Here is a 20,147-nt window from a genome sequence, read left to right as displayed (position 1 = left end):
TCTGTAAATTGCCCCCAGTTTGTAGCAAGTGGACGAGAAATTGGAAGAACATAGAACTAGTGTGAATGGATGGTCGTTGGTTGGCATGGACTTGGTGGGCCGGAGGGCCTGTTTCCATGCTGCATTTTCAATCAATCAATTTTAAATGTTTTTAAAAGGATTGTAGGTTACGGAACCTTCAATGGAGCAATAGATTAACCTGAAATCATATCAATTCTCAATGTTTCTTTGAGTGCACATTTATTTAATCAGTATAAGTCTCTCACAAAATATTGCAATGCTGGAACAATTCCAAAACAAGTTACAAAACGTAGGACAGAATTTATGCACAGAAACAGGCCCATTCAATTCTAAAGGATTTTGCTATTTTTCTAGTCAACACAAACCTCCTTCCACCATATTGCAATTTAACCTGTTATCATTAAAAGCGATTAATTATTTACGCCTATTCTGATCGCCTCAGCAAGAGGAAGCATCTTTTTTACTCTATCACACTGCACCGTTTTAGTTTTAAAAATATCCCTTTCATTTTAACCCTTAGTTTTCCCTTTTCACATCAAACTTCATTTATGAGCGATGCTCAAGGCAATGAACGGGGGTGGAATGTGTGGGTGAAAGCAAATGATTGACACAAAAAAACAACAGTGACATGAAAAAAACAGTCAAGTTTACAGACAGACAATCTACAGCATGTCTGGCTGCTTAGAACATAGAACAGTGCAAGAACAGGCCCTTCAGTCCACATTGTCCATGCTGAACATGATGCCAAACTAATCTCATCTGCTTGCATGTAATCCATACCCCTCCATTCCAAGCATATCCATGTGCCTCCCTGAAAGCTTCTTATATGCCACCATCGTATCTGCCACTGCCACCACCATCTGTAACTTTGTTCCTGTTCCCTCTCTATAGTTTAACACTTTGTCAAGCCTACCAGATATATTTCCATTGAATTGCTCTTGCAAGAGCTTGCAGGACTCGATGGGCTGAATGACCTCCTCCCATGGCTGAATGACCTCCTCGAAGGGCTGAATGACCTCCTCCTATTACATAATAGGTAATGTACAAGTGATAAAAATGTTTGAATAAAATATCTGGACTTTGTCCAATTTTCTTAGAGGGCCAGAATGTGTGAAAATATCTCTAACAAGACCAATGGTTTTGAAAATAAAATTGCCAAATGTACAGATTTTAAGGTGGTTTCACTAATATATTGGATCTGGATTTGAATCAAGTTCAGAATGATTAAATTAAACTCCCCAATTGCAAATGGGTAAAGGGCATTCTAACCAATTCCTTCTGGACTTGAGTGAATAGTGTGAACCCACTCACAGATTGACACTAAATTGGCAAATCTTGTTAGGAATTCAAAAGAATTTGGGGATTAGAACATAGCACTGGTGTATCAGAACATTCTCCCCTACAGGTTGTGCTAATTCCCAGAAATGGATATTTTGGGATCATGACGTCAAGTTCAGGCATTTGAAATTCTCCAGAAGAACAGTATTTACCTTACACATGTTCACTGAAAGTTTAGTCCCTGTTAATTGATTTCAAGATATTAAATCACCAATCTGGTAGTATTAATCAAATTATATAATGGAATATAGACACAAAAGTGACTCAGCAGGACAGGCAGCATTTCTGGAGAGAAGGAATGGGTGATGTTTCCGGTTGAGACCCTTCTGAAGAAACTGAGTTATTTCAGCATTTTGTGTCTATCTTCGGTTTAAACCAGCATCTGCAGTTCCTTCGTACACAATATAATGGAATAATTCATTTATGATCAGAACTCCTAACAAGCATTCTGGACAAAAGCAAAAAGGAATGTATCAGTCGTATAATTAACTTTCAATTGCATAATTTTCTGTTAGATTCAAAATATCAACACTTACAAGAATGTACTTATTGATCATATAATAAAACATACATTTCATCTATTTAGAATCAAAACAGATGTACACAATTAATGAATCTACGATTGCCTCCACTTCAGACTGAATCCAATCAAATTAAATACTCACAATTTTATCGTTTAGTGTTGTGGCTAAAATATGTATTTTCACAATTAACGAGCTGCCAAAGTGTTTGCTGACTCACATATAATTTGTTAATGTTTAAATTATAAATCAAAACCGAATAAAGATGTGTAGGAAGGAACTGCAGATGCTGGTTTACACTGAAGATAAAGATGTATTATCATTCCATTCACAAGCCCATTTAATAAGTTCTGTGTCAAAACTGTTGGTCAATGTTTATTACATAAAGTTGCACTGATAATAAGGCTACAAGCACAAACAATGCTACGTGTACTTTTGAATTTCAAGAATGCAACAAGGAAATTCAAAACATTGTTTCAATAGTAATCCTCAGCCCTTGGGATATTACAAATTTAAAACATTATTCTGGCTCTCGAAGATCTGACTTATTTTACAATAAATTGCATTGACGTGCAACACTTGAATACAAAGTAAAACCTCAAAATAGAAATGGATCATACATCTCAATCATTATCCAATAACTGTCTCATCTACACATTTCCACAAACTGTTTGCATTGCAGCAACCAGCAATGGAGGGAATAAAGAATTTGTATTTGAATTATTATTTGAATTGATGTAGAGTGTTGCCTTTCAAAGGATGCAGCCGATGGAATAGATTTTAAACTTAGCATCAGGTATTAGAAAATTAATTGGATTTACCAAGGAGAAGGACTTGCAGGATAGTAAGACCGGTGGATAGTGAGGATGGTGGGATGAGTGTGTGGTATACTAACATGATAGGGCAGTTTGAGATCAAGAATGAGATGGTGTTGAGTCTCTTGAAAAACATTAAGATGGATAAATCCCCAGGAGATTCTGGTGGAATCTATCCCACGTTATTAAGAGAGGCAAGGAAGGAGATTGCAGGGGGCTAGACAAAGATCTTTATATTCTCTCTGGTCATGAGTGAGGATCTAAAGACTTGGAGAGTAGCCAATGTTGTTCCTTTACTCAAGAAAGGAAGTAGAGATAATCCAGGAAATGGCAGTGATAGAAGAGGCATTGGGGAGGATATTTCAGAATATGATTTACTCACATTTGGAAGAGAATGGGATAACTAGGGACAGTCAACATGGCTTTGTACGTGGCGGGTCATGTCTTACTAATTTTACTAGGTTTTCTGGGAAGGTGACTGAAAAGGGCAGGGCAGTGGATGTCGTCTACATAGATTTTAGTAAGGCGTTTGATAAAGTCCGTCCTGGTAGACTAATCAAGAAGATTATGATGCATGGGATCTATGGTAACTTGGTAGTTTGGGTTCAGAATTGGCTTAGCAGAGAAGACAGAGAGTAGTGGTGGAAGGATATTATTCTGGCTGGAGATCTGTGACCAGTGGTGTTCCACGGGGATCTATGCTGGAAACTCTGTAGTTTGTGATATATATGCATGACTTGCGCGTAAATCTAGATGAGTTTTTTTTTTTTTTAGAGATACAGCGCGGGAACAGGCCCTTCGGCCCACCGAGTCCGAGCCGCCCAGCGATCCCCGCACATTAGCACTATCCTACACACACTAGGGACAATTTTTACATTTACCCATTCAATTAACCTACATACCTGTACGTCTTTGGAGTGTGTGAGTTGGTTAGTAAGTTTATAGATGACACTAAGACTGGAGTTGCAGACAGTGAGGAAGGTTGTCAAAGGATACAGTGGGATATAGATCACTGACAGAAAGTCTAGCATTGACGACCTTGCAAAGACTCTCTCAGGAAGTGGCATCTGTGGACTTGGGTCTCATTCGAGGAAAGCAGTCACGACAGCCTATTTAAGTAACAGCCTGACACTGGTCTTATACAGACCTCTTGTGGATACATCAAGTACTGGATTTCTTATTTAAAGTAAAACTAAAATAACTCATCAAACATAGACACAAAATGCAGGAATAACTCAGCGGGTCAGGCAGTATCTCTGGAGAAAAGGAATAGGTGACGTTCTTAAGGAAACTCTTCTTCAGACTGAGAGTCAGGGGGGAGGGAAACTAGAGGTATGAAAAGATTCAGAACAAATCAGGGCTGGCATTGATGACCGAGCAAAGGTGGAGCCCACAATGGTCCATTGTTGGCTGTGAAAGAGGTGATTTATTGGGATAAATTGCTTAAAAAAGTAAAATATTGCAATTGCTGTAAAGGATAAATAAAGGCAGAGAATGGTTGGCAGATTAGGCTGTAGTGATAGAGGGAGAAAAATAAAGGTAGCATTTCAGTCAATTGCTTCTCACAGTTTATTTCTTTGCAATACCTCTATGGGGTCAGAATATCAGTCAAGAAATAGCAACTCTATATATCCAGTGTTCTTGTATTGTGGCTTGACAAATAATTAACCTACCATTGCGATAATTATTAACATTGACACAGCACTTTTAATGTGGTGAATCGAAGCAAGGTGCTTCATAATAACTTATTATCTGACAAAACTAGTGAGATATTATGTAATGACTCCAAAAACGTGGTTAAAGAGTTAGGTTTTAAGAACACATTAAAGCAGGAGCGAGATTGAGAGCTGAAGAAGTTTAGGGAAAGCTAGGAGCTCAGGAAGATGAATATATCCCAGCGGTCGACATAAAAATGAGTGATTTGAAAGATAGGTCTTGAGTATCGTAAATATCTGAAAAGATTTTTGAATGAAGGAGGTGACATCTAAAAAGCTGGAAAAATGGGGACGGATATTCCTCAGAACAACTGCTGCTTGACTTGCCAGTCAACCCACACTTATCGTAGATGGATGATTCGATGAACAGGGCTCTGAACTGATGGGGAGAATATCTCAGCAAATTCCAGTGCAGAGCCCAAATGTTGGACAAAGCTGTTTCTGACATTTATAAACGTATACAAAACATAAAAAGAAAGCTGAGGATAGTTAAGAGTCTTTCTGGTGCTGCTTGTCGGCCTAGAGAATTTTGACTGCTTTTCCATCCTGAACTGTGTAAGCAAAATAACTGCAGATGCTGGTACAAATCGAAGGTATTTATTCACAAAATGCTGGAGTAACTCAGCAGGTCAGGCAGCATCTCGGGAGAGAAGGAATGGGTGACGTTTCGGGTCTGAAGAAGGGTCTCGAACAGAAACGTCACCCATTCCTTCTCTCCCGAGATGCTGCCTGACCTGCTGAGTTACTCCAGCATTTTGTGAATAAATTCCATCCTGAACTACTCAGGTGCTCAGCAGTACTTGATAATGGAAACAGCAAGTGTGATCAAAGGCAGCCCTATTCTGGCCACAGGCTGCTGCCAGAGATGGATAGTGAAAAGCTTTCTGTTGGGTGCTATCTCGTCAGAGGAAAGACTATCCATGATTACAATCGAGCTGTCCACATTGTTGCAAGATCCGTGGGTTTTGCCAGTCCACTCAATGACCAACAAGAATGATCCCTGGTATGATCGGATTAACGCATGAATACTGTTTGATGGTTCTGGGCCCTGACTCACTAGAGTTTAGAAGGATTAGGGGGGGACCTCACTGAAACTTACAAAATAGTGAAAGGTTTGGATCGAGTGGATGTGGAGAGGATGTTTCCACAAATGGGTGAGTCTAGGACTAGAGACCATAGCCTCAGAATAAAAGGACGAACCTTTAGAAAGATGAGGAGGAATATCTTTAGTCAGAGGGTGGTGAATCTGTGGAATTCATTGACATAGACGGCTGTGAAGGCCGAGTAATTTGGTATTTTTAAAGCAGAGACAAATTCTTGATTAATACGGCTGTCAAAGGTTATGGAGAGAAAGCAGAAGAATGGAATTGAGAGGGCAAGATAGATTAGCAATGATTGAATGGCGAAGTAAACTCGATCAATTCTACACCTGTGACTTATGAACCTATGAACCAACCATTTGCAAAAGCTGTGTTCTAATCTCCAGTTTAAAGGAGGATATAGACCCGAAACGTCACCCATTCCTTCTATCCAGAGATGCTGCCTGTCCCACTGAGTTACTCCAGCATTTTGTGCCTATCTTCGGTGTAAACCAGCAGCTGCAGTTCCTTCCTACACACTTCTAGTTGCTCAACTTCTTTCCCTTACTTTACGGGCTGTCCCCGGATAACAAGTGGGCTGCGTTTCTATAGACATCAATAAGTCGATTTCATCTGTAAATCAGAAAAAAACCTCAATGTGGTAACCAGGTATTGTAATGAATGGCATCAAAAGTATATAATATTAGAACATAGAACGATACAGCACTGAAATGGGAACTTCAGTTCACAATGTTTGTGCCAAACATAATGCTAAATCTGCATTGGTCTGCCTGACCAAGATGCATATCCCTGCATCCCCTACACATCCTGGTGCCTATCCAAAAGTCTCTTAAACACCACTATCATGTCTGCCTCCGCCACCACCTCTGGCAATGCGTTCAGGCCCCGCCATTCTCTGTGTAAAAAACCTGTCCTGCACATCTCCATTAAACTGTTCCCCTCTCACTTTACAGATATGCCCTCTAGTGTTGAACATGCCTGACTCGCTGAGGCATGTTACTCCAGCATTTTGTGTCTATCTTTGGTGTAGACCAGCATCTGCAGTTCCTTGCTACAAATTCACCCTGGGAAGAATGTCCTGACTGTCCACCCTACCCTAACTGGGCCTCTCATAATTTTATATATTTCCATCAACTCTCCTCCCATCCTTCCACGTTCCAGAGAAAACAATCTAAGTTTACCTAGCCTCTCCTTATAGCTAAAGTCCTCTAATCTAGGCAGCATTCTGGTATTGATTTATTTATTTATTTATTTCATTCATTCATTCATTCATTCATTGATTGATTGATTGATTGATTGATTGATTGATTGATTGATTGATTGATGGATTGGATTGATTGATTGGATTGATTGATTGATTTGATTGATGGATGGGATGGATGGATGGATGGATGGATGGATGGATGGATGGATGGATGGATGGATGGATGGATGGATGGATGGATTGATTGATTGATTGATTGATTGATTGATTGATTGATTGATTGATTGATTGATTGATTGATTGATTGATTGATTGATTGATTGATTGATTGATTGATTGAAACTAACAATTATTCAAATTGGAGAGAGAGTGGAGGCCAGTTCTGTCATTTATCTTGGACTTTTTCATTTAATATTATGGGAGCTTGTTCAAATTGGTTTACTACTACCACATGTACCAAGATATGGTGAAATGCTTTGTTTGCATTCTACTCAGTGAAATAATACTATACATGAGTACAATCAAGCCATAATCAAGTCTAACATGCAGTGCAGAGAAAAATAACAGAGTGCCGAATATAATGCTGTAACATTATAACAGTTGTAGAGAAAAGTGCAATAACCGCCGTGAGGTCAGTTGGAAGGATGGGAGGACCATTCAGAAACCGTTCAGAGGAAGAAGCTGTTCCTAAATCTGATGGTACTTGCTTTCAAACTTTTTGTATCTTCTGCATGGCAGGAGAGGTTAGAAGTGGGAATGAACTAGGCTACATCCATTCTGGCAAACTTTCACTTGCCTACATGAGTGTGGCATCAGCAGCACTCCACAAGCATAACACCATCAAGACCAAGGCAGACATTCACTTGACCACTGTGGTTGCAGTGTGTACCATCTACAAAATGCATTGCAATTACTTGATCTAAGTTTTGGAATTCCCTCCTCAACACCATGGGAGTAACTTCACTGACTGTGTGGTTCGCGAAGGAAGTTTGTTTCCAGCTTCTCAAGGACAATTAGGAATGGAATTTGTCTTGTCATTGGATAGACACAAAGTGCAGGAACAATTCAGCGGGTCAGGCAGCATCTCTGGAAACAGAGGATGGGTGACATTTCGTGTCAGAACCCTTCCTCAAACTATCTTGTCTTGTCATTACTTGTCTTACCATCTCTAAATTTAAAAAAATTAACAACCTGATAGATGACACAACAAATTATCTGATTTTTTTAATCAGCTTTTAAAATTATTTTTACGGAAAGCGATATACATGAAAATAACAAAAACACCAATTTCCATTCCAGTGTTTAATCTGCTATTGTATTTGTGAATATGGTTCATGTGAATCAACAATTCTGGTAATCTTTGTGTACTAAGAATTTTATTGCTTATATGTTTATCAATTCAATCAATTGTAGATTGTGAATTGCCAGTGTTTACCTTCAATACATTTATTGAACACGTTTCCTTTTTACTCCATGTTGCTTCTAAGATTACTATTGAATTTTTCTTCTGGATAACAATGAATTCCCATGACTAGTATCTGTGGTGCCTTTCAAAAATCAATGAATGAAAATGAACACGAGCAGTCATTTCATTGTTTTTGTTTGCCGTGGTTCATTGAGCATTTTCAAATAGGTTGTAAACTTTATGGGTTAAGAAGGTGCTGTCAAAATATCCTTGGCAAGGTGGCACAGCGGTAGAGTTGCTGCCTTACTGTGCCATAGACCTCGTTTGTTCCTGACTACGAGTGCTGCTGTACGGAGTTTACATGTTCTACCTTCAATTTTAATTTAGTTTAGAGATACAGCGTGGAAATAGGCCCTTCGGCCCACCGAGTCCGCTCCGACCAGCGATCCCCGCACACATTAGGGACAATTTACACTTATACCAAGCCTATAAACCTACAAACTTTTACATCTTTGGAGTGTGGGAGGAAACTGAAGATCTCGGAGAAAACCCATGCAGTCACGGGGAGAACATGTAAACTCCGTACAGACAGCATCCGTACTCAGGATCAAACCCGGGTGTCTGGTACTGTAAAGCCCCTGTCCCACTTAGGCGATTTTTTAGGCGACTACAGGCGAATAGGCTGTCGCCACACGATCGCTGGTGTCGCCTGTAGGTCGTGAGTAGTCTCCAAAGAATCATAGCGTTTAACTGGTCGCCGCTGGATTTTGAAATGTTTTTTTAAAATCGGTAACTATTGGTTTGACGCCAAAGATCGTAGCTTGACGTATCCTGACGTAGGTGCTGTCGTAGGTTGTCGCCAGGTTGTTGCCTGGTAAGGTAGGTTGTCGCCGGTGCTGACTTCGGTGAATTCCATTGGCGACTACCTACGTCAACCGGCGACAGGTACCGGCGTCAAAACCAGAGGCCAAAATGACCTGAATTGTCTTCAGTTGTCGCCGACAGGGTCGTAGCTTGTCGCGGGTTGCGTAGGTTGACTTTGGTTGTCGTAGGTTGTCGCCTGTGTGATCATAGGTTGTCGTAGGTGCGTTCGTAGGTGGACGTCTTAAGTCGCGACGATTGGGTCACCAGTTGTCGGTAATTTGCCGTAGCTTGACGTCAACTAGGTGGTAGGTTGTTGTAGCTTGTCGTAGACATTGTCGTAGGGAGAGTCTAGTCGCCGGTTTTTCGGCGACCTGCTACGACTATGACAGTCGCCGGCAGTCGCCTAAAAAAATCGCCTGTGGGACAGGCCCTTTAAGCAGCAACTCTACCACTGCACCACTATAACTGTGACCTTATTGGTTTTCTCCGAGTGCTCCAGTTTCCTCCCGCACTCCAAAGGTGATTAGGTTTGTAGGTTAATTGGCTTCTGTAAATTATAAATTGTCCCTAGTGTGTAGGAAAGTGCTAGTGTACGGGTGATCAGTGATCGGTGCAGACTCGGTGGGCGACAGGGCCTATTTCCACACTGTATCTCTAAAGTCTAAAGTAAAGTAATCGCAGTATATTTTACACCTTGGTTTGATAGCTAAGAGAGATTTAACACAAATTGTATGTTATTAGTTTAAAAATAAGCTGGTTGTACATTACTTCAAAAAAATAGGAAAACTATATTATTTTATATTACTAAATAAACTGTATAATTGGCAAGAATTTTAATTTAAGAGGGGTTTAAAAAATTAGTTTGTTTCTAAATGAAAGACTAGTTTTCGCTTTTTAGTATGGTGCAACTGCACTCCATTCCTCCACTGCTGAATTACTTATAGATGCCTTTAGAAGCTCTAGATCTAACCATTTCAATGCTCCAATCTTTCAATTTCTATAAACCTGAGCTCATTCAAAATTCTGATGCATGTAAACCAACTTGACCTGCCCACCCACCATCCATGTGCTTTCTGACCTACATTGGCTCCTGGGCTGGTAATGTCCCAATTATAAAAGGAGTGTAGGAAAATAATTGCAGATGCTGGTACAAATCAAAGGTATCACAAAATGCTGGAGTAACTCAGCGGGCCAGGCAGCATCTCAGGAGAGAAGGAATGGGTGACGTTTCGGGTCTGAAGTTTTCAGTCTGAAGAAGGGTCTCGACCCAAAACGTCACCCATTCCTTCTCTCCTGAGATGCTGCCTGACCCGCTGAGTTGCTCCAGCATTTTGTGATACCCAATTATAAAATGTTCACCCTTGTTCATAAATCCCCCTCAGGCAGCACAGTGGCACAGCCGGTAGAGCTTCTGCCTCACAGCACCAGAGACCCAGGTTCAATCCTGACCTCGGGTGGGATTTGCACATTCTCCCTGTGACCGCGTGGGTTTCCTCTGGGTGCTCCAGTTTCCTCCCATGTCCCAATTGTCTCTAAATTGCCTTGATGTGCAGGGAGAGGATAAGAAAATGGAGTAACATAGAACTAGTGAGAACAGGTGATCGAGGGTTAGCATGGATTCGGTGGACCTGTTTCCATGCTATATCTCTAAACTAAACTAAACTCCCAGCCTATGCAGAATCACAAGTTTCAGCGATCTCTGTGCTCCCTGAGTTCTTCGGTTGCCTTTTAATTGGCTAGATGTTTAGCTCAAGAACTGCCTGTCTAAATCTGTTTTCCCCCTTTTTTTAATATGTTCCTTAAAATCTACCTCTGACTAACTTTGCAACTACAAAGTACAAAGGAACTTCATTGAATGTAGTCATATTATTGGACAGGTGGCAATTAACTTGAGAGGTACCCCTTCATTGCTTGAGTTTAATTTATAAGCAACAATGGTTGCCACAGATTTTATCAGCATTTCCTTTCTGAACTTGTTGCTTTGAAGATGATGCAATAAACCTCGTATTTAAGTATACTTGCTTCGATAAGAACCTTAAAACCAGGAGTGTTCAGATGTTAATGTTATTTATATGCAATTTCTTGATGGTTAGAAACAGAGATAGTATTTTTCTTTCAGCACAACTTTGCACTTATTTCTGTCTTCTGTTGTAATTTAATTACCAACTCTGAAGAAATGATCTTTGTTTTTAACAAATGCCAACTTTTTTCAATAAAGCGTTCAGCGACTGTGCAATGTGGTAATGTAGCATCAAAGAGATAAATGATTAAATGCTCTTTCAACATTAACCCTTTATTCCTAGGAATGACATGACCTTTCTGCAACCCTTCCTTTGGCGAGGTAATCCATACCAATAATTTGCAGTAGTAATTTAATCAGCATCAAGTAAAAGTTGTCAACATAGTGAATGGTAAATTATTATAAGAATCATTATTAATCTCAAAGAAATTGTTACAAACTACTGTTGCATCCTTATTTCTAGCTTTCAGAACTTGTTCTAAGATTAAAATTTGCTGTCATGGTTTTCTAGGTGTAAATGCCTTCTTTTAAATATGTCCATCAGGACATCAGAAATATTTTTTTTACAAATTTAGTTTTAAAAATACCATGTGGAAACTGGCCCTTCGGCCCACCGAATCTGCTCTGACCAACGATCACCTGAAGAAGGGTCTCGACCCAAAACATCACCCATTCCTTTTCTCCCGAGATGTTGCCTGACCCGCTGAGTTACTCCAGCTTTTTGTGTCTATCACCCCTAGACTAGTTCAGTTATCCCAGTTTTGCATCCTCCTCACTAGGGGCAATTTTTATAGATGCCAATTAACCTACAAACCCGCACGTCTTTGGAAACAGGAGGACCCGGATAAACTCGCGCGGTCACAGGGAGAATGTGCAATGTATGTACAGACAGCACCCATAGTCAGGATTGAACCTGGGTCTCTGCCGCTGTAAGACAGCAACTCTACCGCTGCGCCACTGTGCCACCTGACATTCTTTTAAATACCTCCCTGAATGAACAAACTATGTCAAAAAATATCTTTTTAAAGTTATTGCTGGAAATTGCAAAGAATTTTTAACTTGGGAGTTAGCTGCATAACCTTTTGCAAGCAGCTTTCCAATTGAAAAACAGCCAACAACCATTATGCTTTGCTTCCTGTCATTGAGCCAATTTGTGATCCAAATTTCCATTTTCTACTGGATCCCTTGGGCTGTTCTTTTTTTGATGAATGAGCCACATAAAATCTCGTCAAAAACCTTGCCACAATGCACGTGGACCATACTACACACACAATTCCTATTGACAGCTCGACTGTCAATAGTGCTCGTTCAAAGTTGCAAAATATCCCAATGCACTCTACAGGACCATAATCAAATAAACACTGGCATAAAACCATATAACGTGATAAAAGACCACATAAGTTGCAGTGCATATATGACAATTGCAATTGTGCACTTTCAAGGTGGAGTTCCAACTCATCATTGGTTCGTTCAATGAAGCACTGAACATAATCAACAATCCCCACCATCGAAGGGATTTATAGGAGTCGTTGCCTCAAAAAGACAGCCAGCATCAGGGACCCACACCACCCTGGCCACACATTCATTTCACTCCTGCCACGGGGAAGAAGATATAGCCTTCTTCACTAAGGAGGAGGTGTTCTGACTCCAGGAGATTGTCTGTGATGTGCACTCCCAGGAACTTGAAACTGTGCACTGTCTCCACAATCCTGCCGTCGACCTGCAGGGGGGAGTGAGTTGCTCCAGCCCTTCTGAAGTCGACAGTCAGGGGATCAGTTTAACTTGTTTCCAGTAGTGGGAGAGGTGAGGAAATTTGGCATCATATTCAGCACAGATATTGTGGGCCGAAGGGCCGGTTGCTGTGCCGTTGTATGTTCAAGCTAACACATGGATATGCAAGGAATAAAGGGATATGGATTTTGTACAGCAGAGGAGATCAGTTATGTGGATCATGTGCGGCAGAGGAGATCAGTTTAATTTGGCTGTGATCATGTTCAGCACGGACCTTGTGGGCTGAAGGGCCTGTTACTGTACTGTAATACAAGGAATGAAGGGACATGGATCATGTAAGAAGAGTCTCGACCCGAACCGTCACCCATTCCTTCTCTCCGGAGATGCTGCCTGACCCGCTGAGTTACCCCAGCATTTTGTGTCTACCTTCGATTTAAACCAGCATCTTGTAGCGACCATAGAGAATGGTCCAGGTCGTCGAACCCTCGGATTGGCCAGCGAGGTCACGTGTGAACGCGACCATGGGGATTGGTCCAGGGAGCGACATCGCTGATTGGCCAGCGATGTCATGTGCGCGTTTGGCGCCCGAAATAGTTAGTTCGGCGAAGTCTTCGAAGAAGACAGTAAGTTTTTGATGGTTGTCCTTTACCTTGTTGTTTAACTCTGTATTCGAATATTGCGGCTGCAATAAACTTCTTCTACAACCAACAAGTTTCCGGACTCGCCATATTGGTGACCCCGACGTGATCTGGACGATCACCGACTATGCAGGGACCCGACGCTTCGTCGGCGATGGCCGCGCCGGGCACACCGGAGTCAAGCGCGGTAAGCGTTCACCTTCCGTGGTTTTGGATGCACGCACCGCAATCTTGGTTTATACACACCGAAGCTCAATTTCATATAAAGAAGATATCGGACGACTCCACGAGGTATTACTACCTCGTCAGCGCTCTATCATCGGAGACGACCACGCGCGTGATGCGGTTCATCGTTAATCCACCTGCGGAAAGCAAGTACGAGGCCCTGAAGAAAGTATTACTGCGAATCTTCGGGTTTAATAAGCATGGTGGTGCGGCAAGACTTCTGCACCTACCGGATCTTGGAGACCGACTGCCTTCCGTCCTCATGTCCGAAATGATGATGCTAGCCGGTGAGCATACGGATTGCCCTATGTTCGAACAGGCATTCCGCGAGAAGCTTCCTGAGGATGTCCGACTGCTGCTCACGGATTGTTCTTTTAAGGACCCCGAAGCATATGCAGCGAAAGCGGACGCGCTCATAGCGGCTAAAAACAAGGCAAAGGACCAGGCAAGCGGTTCGATCAACAAGGTCTCGACATCAGTGACCACGCCACAGCGACGGCAAGATGGCGCCACGTCTCCCGCCAATTCTCCGAAAGCCCGCCAAAAAGATCCGCACAAGCGCGGCTGGTGCTATTATCACCTACGATGGGGTAGCGAATCCCGCAACTGCCGCTCACCTTGTACCTTCGCGGGAAATGCCTCGGCCGATCGTACATAGGGGCAGTTACGATTGGCCAGAACCGGCGCCTCTATGTCCATGATCGATTCACGGACACAGAATTTTTGGTGGACACGGGAGCCATCGTCAGTATAGTGCCGCCGACCGACCTCGAAACCAGATCGGGTAAGACAGGTCCCACCCTCATCGCGGTTAATGGCAGCCCAATTCGCACTTTCGGTATACGGAAGATGTCCCTTGTGTTAGGCCTCCGCACGTACGAATGGCCATTCATCATAGCCGACGTCAAACAAGCGATCTTGGGAGCAGATTTTCTCTGGGCTTTTTCACTGGTCCCTGATGTCCGCGGTAACGACCTCCGACACTCCGCCGAAGATGAGCACGTCGCTCCGACAATCGCCTCCTCGCCCAGCCCTACTGTCCAGGCTGTCGTCGCGGCCCCCGACTCGTATGCTGAGATTCTGGCGGAGTTTCCAGAGCTGCTCATTCAACGTTTCGACACATCTTCGGCCAAGCACGGCGTGGTCCATCACATCCGCACCGAAGGCCCTCCTGTTTTCGCTCGGGCCAGGAGGCTACCGCCAGACAAACTGGTGGTGGCACGGGCAGAGTTCAGGAAGATGGAGGAAATGGGAATTGTTCGTCAGTCTGACAGCCCGTGGGCCTCGCCGTTACATATGGTCTCCAAGGCATCTGGGGGGTGGAGACCATGTGGCGATTATCGGCGGCTCAATGCTGTCACCACGGCTGATCGCTACCCCATACCGCACCTACAGGACTTTTCATCTGGGCTGGAAGGAGCGGTGGTGTTCTCCAAAATCGATTTGGTGCGAGGATACCACCAGATCCCGGTGCGACCGGAGGACATACAGAAAACTGCAACGATTACTCCGTTCGGGTTGTTTGAATGGTTGCATATGCCTTTCGGTTTAAAGAACGCGGCACAGGCTTTCCAACGACTGATGGACCGCGTGGGCCGGGATTTACCCTTTTTGTTTATTTATTTAGACGACATCCTAGTTGCCAGCACCTCAGTACAGGAACACCAGGCCCACTTGCGGACCGTTTTCCAGCGGCTCCAAGACCACGGGCTCATAATCCAACCCTCCAAATGTCAATTCGGCCTTCCTGCTCTTGATTTTCTAGGGCACAGAATTACCCCTGCCGGCGCCTCCCCTTTGCCCGAAAAGGTGGAGGCTATCCGGGCATTTCCTAGGCCCACCACAGTAAAAGGGCTACAGGAGTTCGTAGGCATGGTTAATTTCTACCATCGGTTCGTCCCGGCAGCTGCGCGAGTCATGCGCCCGCTTTTCCAATGCCTTGCAGGTAATCCGGTAGAGTTGATATGGTCCCCGACCGCAGAGTCGGCTTTTACAGCAGCTAAGGCAGCTTTGGCAGACGCCACCATGTTGGTCCACCCGAGCCCCTCCGCCCCCACGGCCCTGACGGTTGACGCCTCTGACGTGGCGGTGGGCGGGGTTCTGGAACAGCAGGTCGGTGGCCGTTGGCAGCCTTTGGCGTTTTTCAGCCGGCAACTAAATTCGGCTGAGCTGAAGTATAGCGCATTTGACCGAGAGCTTTTGGCCCTCTATTTAGCTGTTCGTCATTTCAGGTACTTCCTTGAGGGCCGCCCATTTGTGGCCTTTACGGACCATAAACCATTAACATTTGCTTTTGTCAAATTGTCTGACCCATGGTCGGCCCGCCAGCAGCGGCACCTGACTGCTATCTCCGAATTCACCACCGATGTCCGTCATGTCGCGGGTAAGCTTAATGCCGTTGCTGACGCCCTGTCTAGACCTGCTTTTCCCCCTATTTCGGCGGTGGACTGCGAAGTGGATCCCCAAGAGCTTGCGGAGGCACAGCTTCTAGCGGATACCGCTTCGGCATACCAGTCCACCACTTCGGGATTGAAGTTGGCCCAGGTAGCTTGTGGGTCAGAAGGCACAAAAGTCTGGTGCGATGTTTCTCTTCCCCGTCCCAGGCCGGTAGTACCGCCCTCCCTTCAGCGCCGGGTTTTCGATGCCATTCATGGGCTGGCGCATCCGTCCATCCGCTCCACCTCTGCTTTGGTAGCAGCTCGGTTTGTCTGGCATGGCCTACGGAAACAGGTAGCGGGTTGGGCGCGTGCCTGCATTCCCTGTCAGACCGCTAAAGTCCAGCACCATGTCCAGCCCCCCGTACAGGATTTCGAGGTCCCGGCTGTTCGTTTTTTCCACATCCACGTGGATTTGGTCAGTCCTTTGCCTTCCTCCCGGGGCTACACCCACCTCCTCACGGTGGTGGATCGGTTCACCCGGTGGCCAGAGGCTTTCCCATTGTCTGATATTTCGTCAGCGTCTTGTGCTAGTACGGGTCCAAGTTACAACCCACTACTGCATATCACCCCCAGGCAAATGGACTCGTAGAAAGGTTCCACCGCCAACTTAAGGCGTCCCTCAGTGCAAGGCTTGAAGGCCCGGACTGGGTAGACCAGCTCCCTTGGGTTCTTTTGGGCATCCGGACTGCTCCTAAGCTAGATCTCGGTGCGTCGTCCGCAGAGCTAGTATATGGCTCGACACTTCGAGTACCCGGAGATCTGTTTCCGGACCCTTCAGACCAGCTGCCTACAGTCCCATCAGTGTTAGCATCTCTCCGGGAACGGGTGGGCTCCCTGGCTCCAGTTCCGACTTCACGTCATGGGTGTCCCATGGTACATGAACCGCCTTCCCTGAAGGACTGTGAGTTCGTTTTTCTGCGAAAAGATTCCCATCGCGCCCCGTTGCAGAGGGTCTATCAAGGGCCGTTCCGGGTTTTGCGTAAGGGAACGGCTACCTTCACCTTAGACATGTGCGGCAAGAGTGAGCTCGTCTCGGTGTCCCGGCTCAAACCTGCACATTTGGATCCGGATCAACCAGTCCTGGTCGGTCAAACCCCTAGGAGAGGCCGACCTCCGTTAGTTCCGCTCAGTCCAGGACCCCCCGTTCCTCCAGTTCCTCCAGGACCTCCCGTTCCGGCTGTTCCGCCAAGTCCGGAACCCCCGGCTCCTGTGGTTCAGGCTGTCCCTCTCCGTACTCGTTATGGTCGCGAAATCCGGCTCCCTGCTAGGTTCCGCACCTCGGGTTCTGGGGGGGGTCATGTAGCGACCATAGAGAATGGTCCAGGTCGTCGAACCCTCGGATTGGCCAGCGAGGTCACGTGTGAACGCGACCATGGGGATTGGTCCAGGGAGCGACATCGCTGATTGGCCAGCGATGTCATGTGCGCGTTTGGCGCCCGAAATAGTTAGTTCGGCGAAGTCTTCGAAGAAGACAGTACGTTTTTGATGGTTGTCCTTTACCTTGTTGTTTAACTCTGTATTCGAATATTGCGGCTGCAATAAACTTCTTCTACAACCAACAAGTTTCCGGACTCGCCATAATCTGCAGTTTTGCCCCCCACACATCAGTTATGTGGATCATGTGCAGCCGAGGAGATCAGTTTAAGTTGGCTGTGATCATGTTCAGCCGAAGGGCCGAAGGGCCTGTTACTGTACTGTAATACAAGGAATGAAGGGATTATGGATCATGTGCAGTAGAGGAGATCAGTTTAAGTTGGCTTCACATTCAGCACAGACCTTGCGGGCCGAAGGGCCTGTTGCCGTGCTGTCCTGTTGAATTCTATGTTCAGACTTACAGGCAGCGCCCCTCAACTCGATGCGCGGCCCCTGCCTGCACCTTCCTTGGCATCACGTTCAGCACAGACATTGCGGGCCGAAGGGCCTCTGTGGCTCTGCTGCAACCGTTCTGTGTTCAGACTGACAGCCGGCACTCCCGCCCTGGGGGTTCGATGGGCGGCCGGGCGCCTCTGGCACGGCACCGCACGGCACGGCGCACGCGCGGAGCGGCGGGGCACCGGCAGGTGAGGGCTCTGGCGGGGGCGCGCGGGCCGGCGGTTGGTTCGGCGGTTGGGCTGCGCGCGCCCGTTACCCGATAACGGCGGCCGGGAGGGCGGCCCGCGCACTGACATGGACGTGCGGCGCGGCCGCTCCTCTCCCACAACCTTCATCACCACCACCATCATCATCTCCGCCAGCAAGAGTTTCCGCCGCCACGACGAGAGGGCGGCAGCGGCACCATCACCATCGTCTTCAGAGGAGGAGAGAAGCGGCGGGTGCGACGTGAGGGGAGAGCCCCCTGAACTGTGAGGAGAGGCGGTCGTGACTGTGGCGGCGGGGAGGGGAGGGGGGTCCCATTGAAGGATCTACCTCCCACCACCACCCGAGAGAGCAACGACCACCACGACAAACACACCAAGCATCAGTGGCGAGGAGGTAAGGAACAGGACAGAGAGTCAGAAAAACCGTGACATCAAGTCGAAGGAAAATTACTGTCAGCCTCGGAGAAATAAAGAGGACATTGTGAAGGGGGGCACTCCACGAGAATGGGATTGAAGGGACGCTTTTTTGGCTTTTCACAACTGACTTTGCATTTTCCACCTTAGTGTTCTTATATAAAATAAGAAAAGCTCTTTTTTTGGGGGGGGATAGTTGTTTAAAATAATTAGTCTTTTGGGCTAAAGACTGCTCTCATTGACAGCAGTTTGGCTTCCTGTAATGGGGTCTGAGGAATAGAAACGTGTGCACCAAGTATTCATTCTGGTGGAATTTGGCTCAAGGTTTAAAGAAATATTAAATATTTGAGTCTTAAATCTTTTGGAAACAAGCCAGGCCAAGGAAGGGGAGAAAACATCCATGGACGAATATCAAGGAAACCTCAATCGTAATATCAAATGGTATATTATAGCCATGGGAAAAGGTATGGGCCACTCCAAGGTAAAAGTAGTCAGTTGGCAAATTGATACTTTAAATTTTGTAATTCCTTTACAAGTAGAGTGAGGAAGTGATAATATATATTTTATAAAACGCTGCTTCAGTCGCAAATAAAATATTGCCGTATATTGGACAATGTGTGAGAAATGCTGTGGGAGATGTTTATGAAAATAAACATATTAAATATAAAGAAATATTAAATGAAAAATTTAATGCTGATTCGATAGAAGGCATGGTCAGCACATACCTTCTCTTTTCAGTAGTTAGGGAGTTGGTTTGCAGGAAATTAATCTTGAGTTGTAAGACACTAAAGTTTAGTAGAAGTGTTGTTGAAGTTGAAGTTCAGCAGAAGTGATTTAGCCATAGATGGTAAAGGATCGTGTGCTTTGAATTCATTTTAGCTGATCAGTAGTAGTTGTTACTCACATCTGTTTTCTTAGTGATTTGAGGGCAGTTTTATACTGGTGATATTGTATGAGAACATAAGATGGGCACAAAGTGCTAGAGTAACTCAGCAGGTCATGCATTATCTCGAGAAAAAGGATGGGTAACGTTTCTGGTCGAGACCCTTCTTCAGACTGAGAGATAATGATGTATGTGTAGGGAGGAACTGCAGATGCTGGTTTACACCGAAGATACACACAAAATGTTGGGGTAACTCAGCAGGACAGGCAGCATCTAAGGATAGAAGGAATTGGTGACGTTACGGGTGACGTATTGGTGACCTTCTTCAGAGGTAATGATGTCAGATCACTACAGGTAGTTACATGGAAACAGTTTTGAAGAAGGGTCCCAACCCAAAACGTCACCCATCCTTTTTCTCCAGAGATGCTGCCTGACCCACTGAGTTACTCCAGCACTGTATAAACTTTGTATAAACAAGCATCTCTAATTATTTGCTTGAAGATGATAATATAAGATACAACCGCAGTAGTTATATTTCCAGACCCCCAATAGCCGTTTCTGAAAGTTAATTCCAAACATTTGCTACCCTCTGAATGGGGGGGGGACCACTTCACCTTTGTTCTCAATAGCTAACTCCTACTTTGGGTCTGAAGAAAGGTCCTGACCCTCAACATAATCTATCCATATTCTCCATGGATGCTGCCTGACCCACTGAGTTACTCCAGCATTTTGTGTCT

The 20,147-nt window shown here is 44.9% G+C and overlaps 1 protein-coding gene and 1 long non-coding RNA gene across 2 annotated transcripts in view; one reads left to right on the top strand and one right to left on the bottom strand.

Moving 5' to 3' along the window:
- Positions 1 to 320: 320 nt before the first annotated feature.
- Positions 321 to 18,150, bottom strand: LOC144603898 (uncharacterized). Its single transcript, XR_013548671.1, has 3 exons — positions 17,812 to 18,150; positions 6,058 to 6,122; positions 321 to 1,807 (listed from the first exon to the last, which is right to left on the bottom strand). It is a non-coding gene; the product is annotated as an uncharacterized LOC144603898 (long non-coding RNA).
- LOC144603897 (carbohydrate sulfotransferase 12-like) overlaps positions 18,060 to 20,147 on the top strand; it is a 21,209-nt gene continuing 19,121 nt past the window's right edge. The window contains exon 1 of the mRNA XM_078417695.1: positions 18,060 to 18,507. The gene's annotated coding sequence lies outside the window, so the exon portion shown is untranslated. The remainder of the gene's footprint in view (positions 18,508 to 20,147) is intronic.

This window comes from Rhinoraja longicauda, chromosome 21 (genome assembly GCF_053455715.1).
Source record: "Rhinoraja longicauda isolate Sanriku21f chromosome 21, sRhiLon1.1, whole genome shotgun sequence".
Classification (NCBI taxonomy): domain Eukaryota; kingdom Metazoa; phylum Chordata; class Chondrichthyes; order Rajiformes; family Arhynchobatidae; genus Rhinoraja; species Rhinoraja longicauda.
This window is presented reverse-complemented; position numbering and strand designations above follow the sequence as displayed.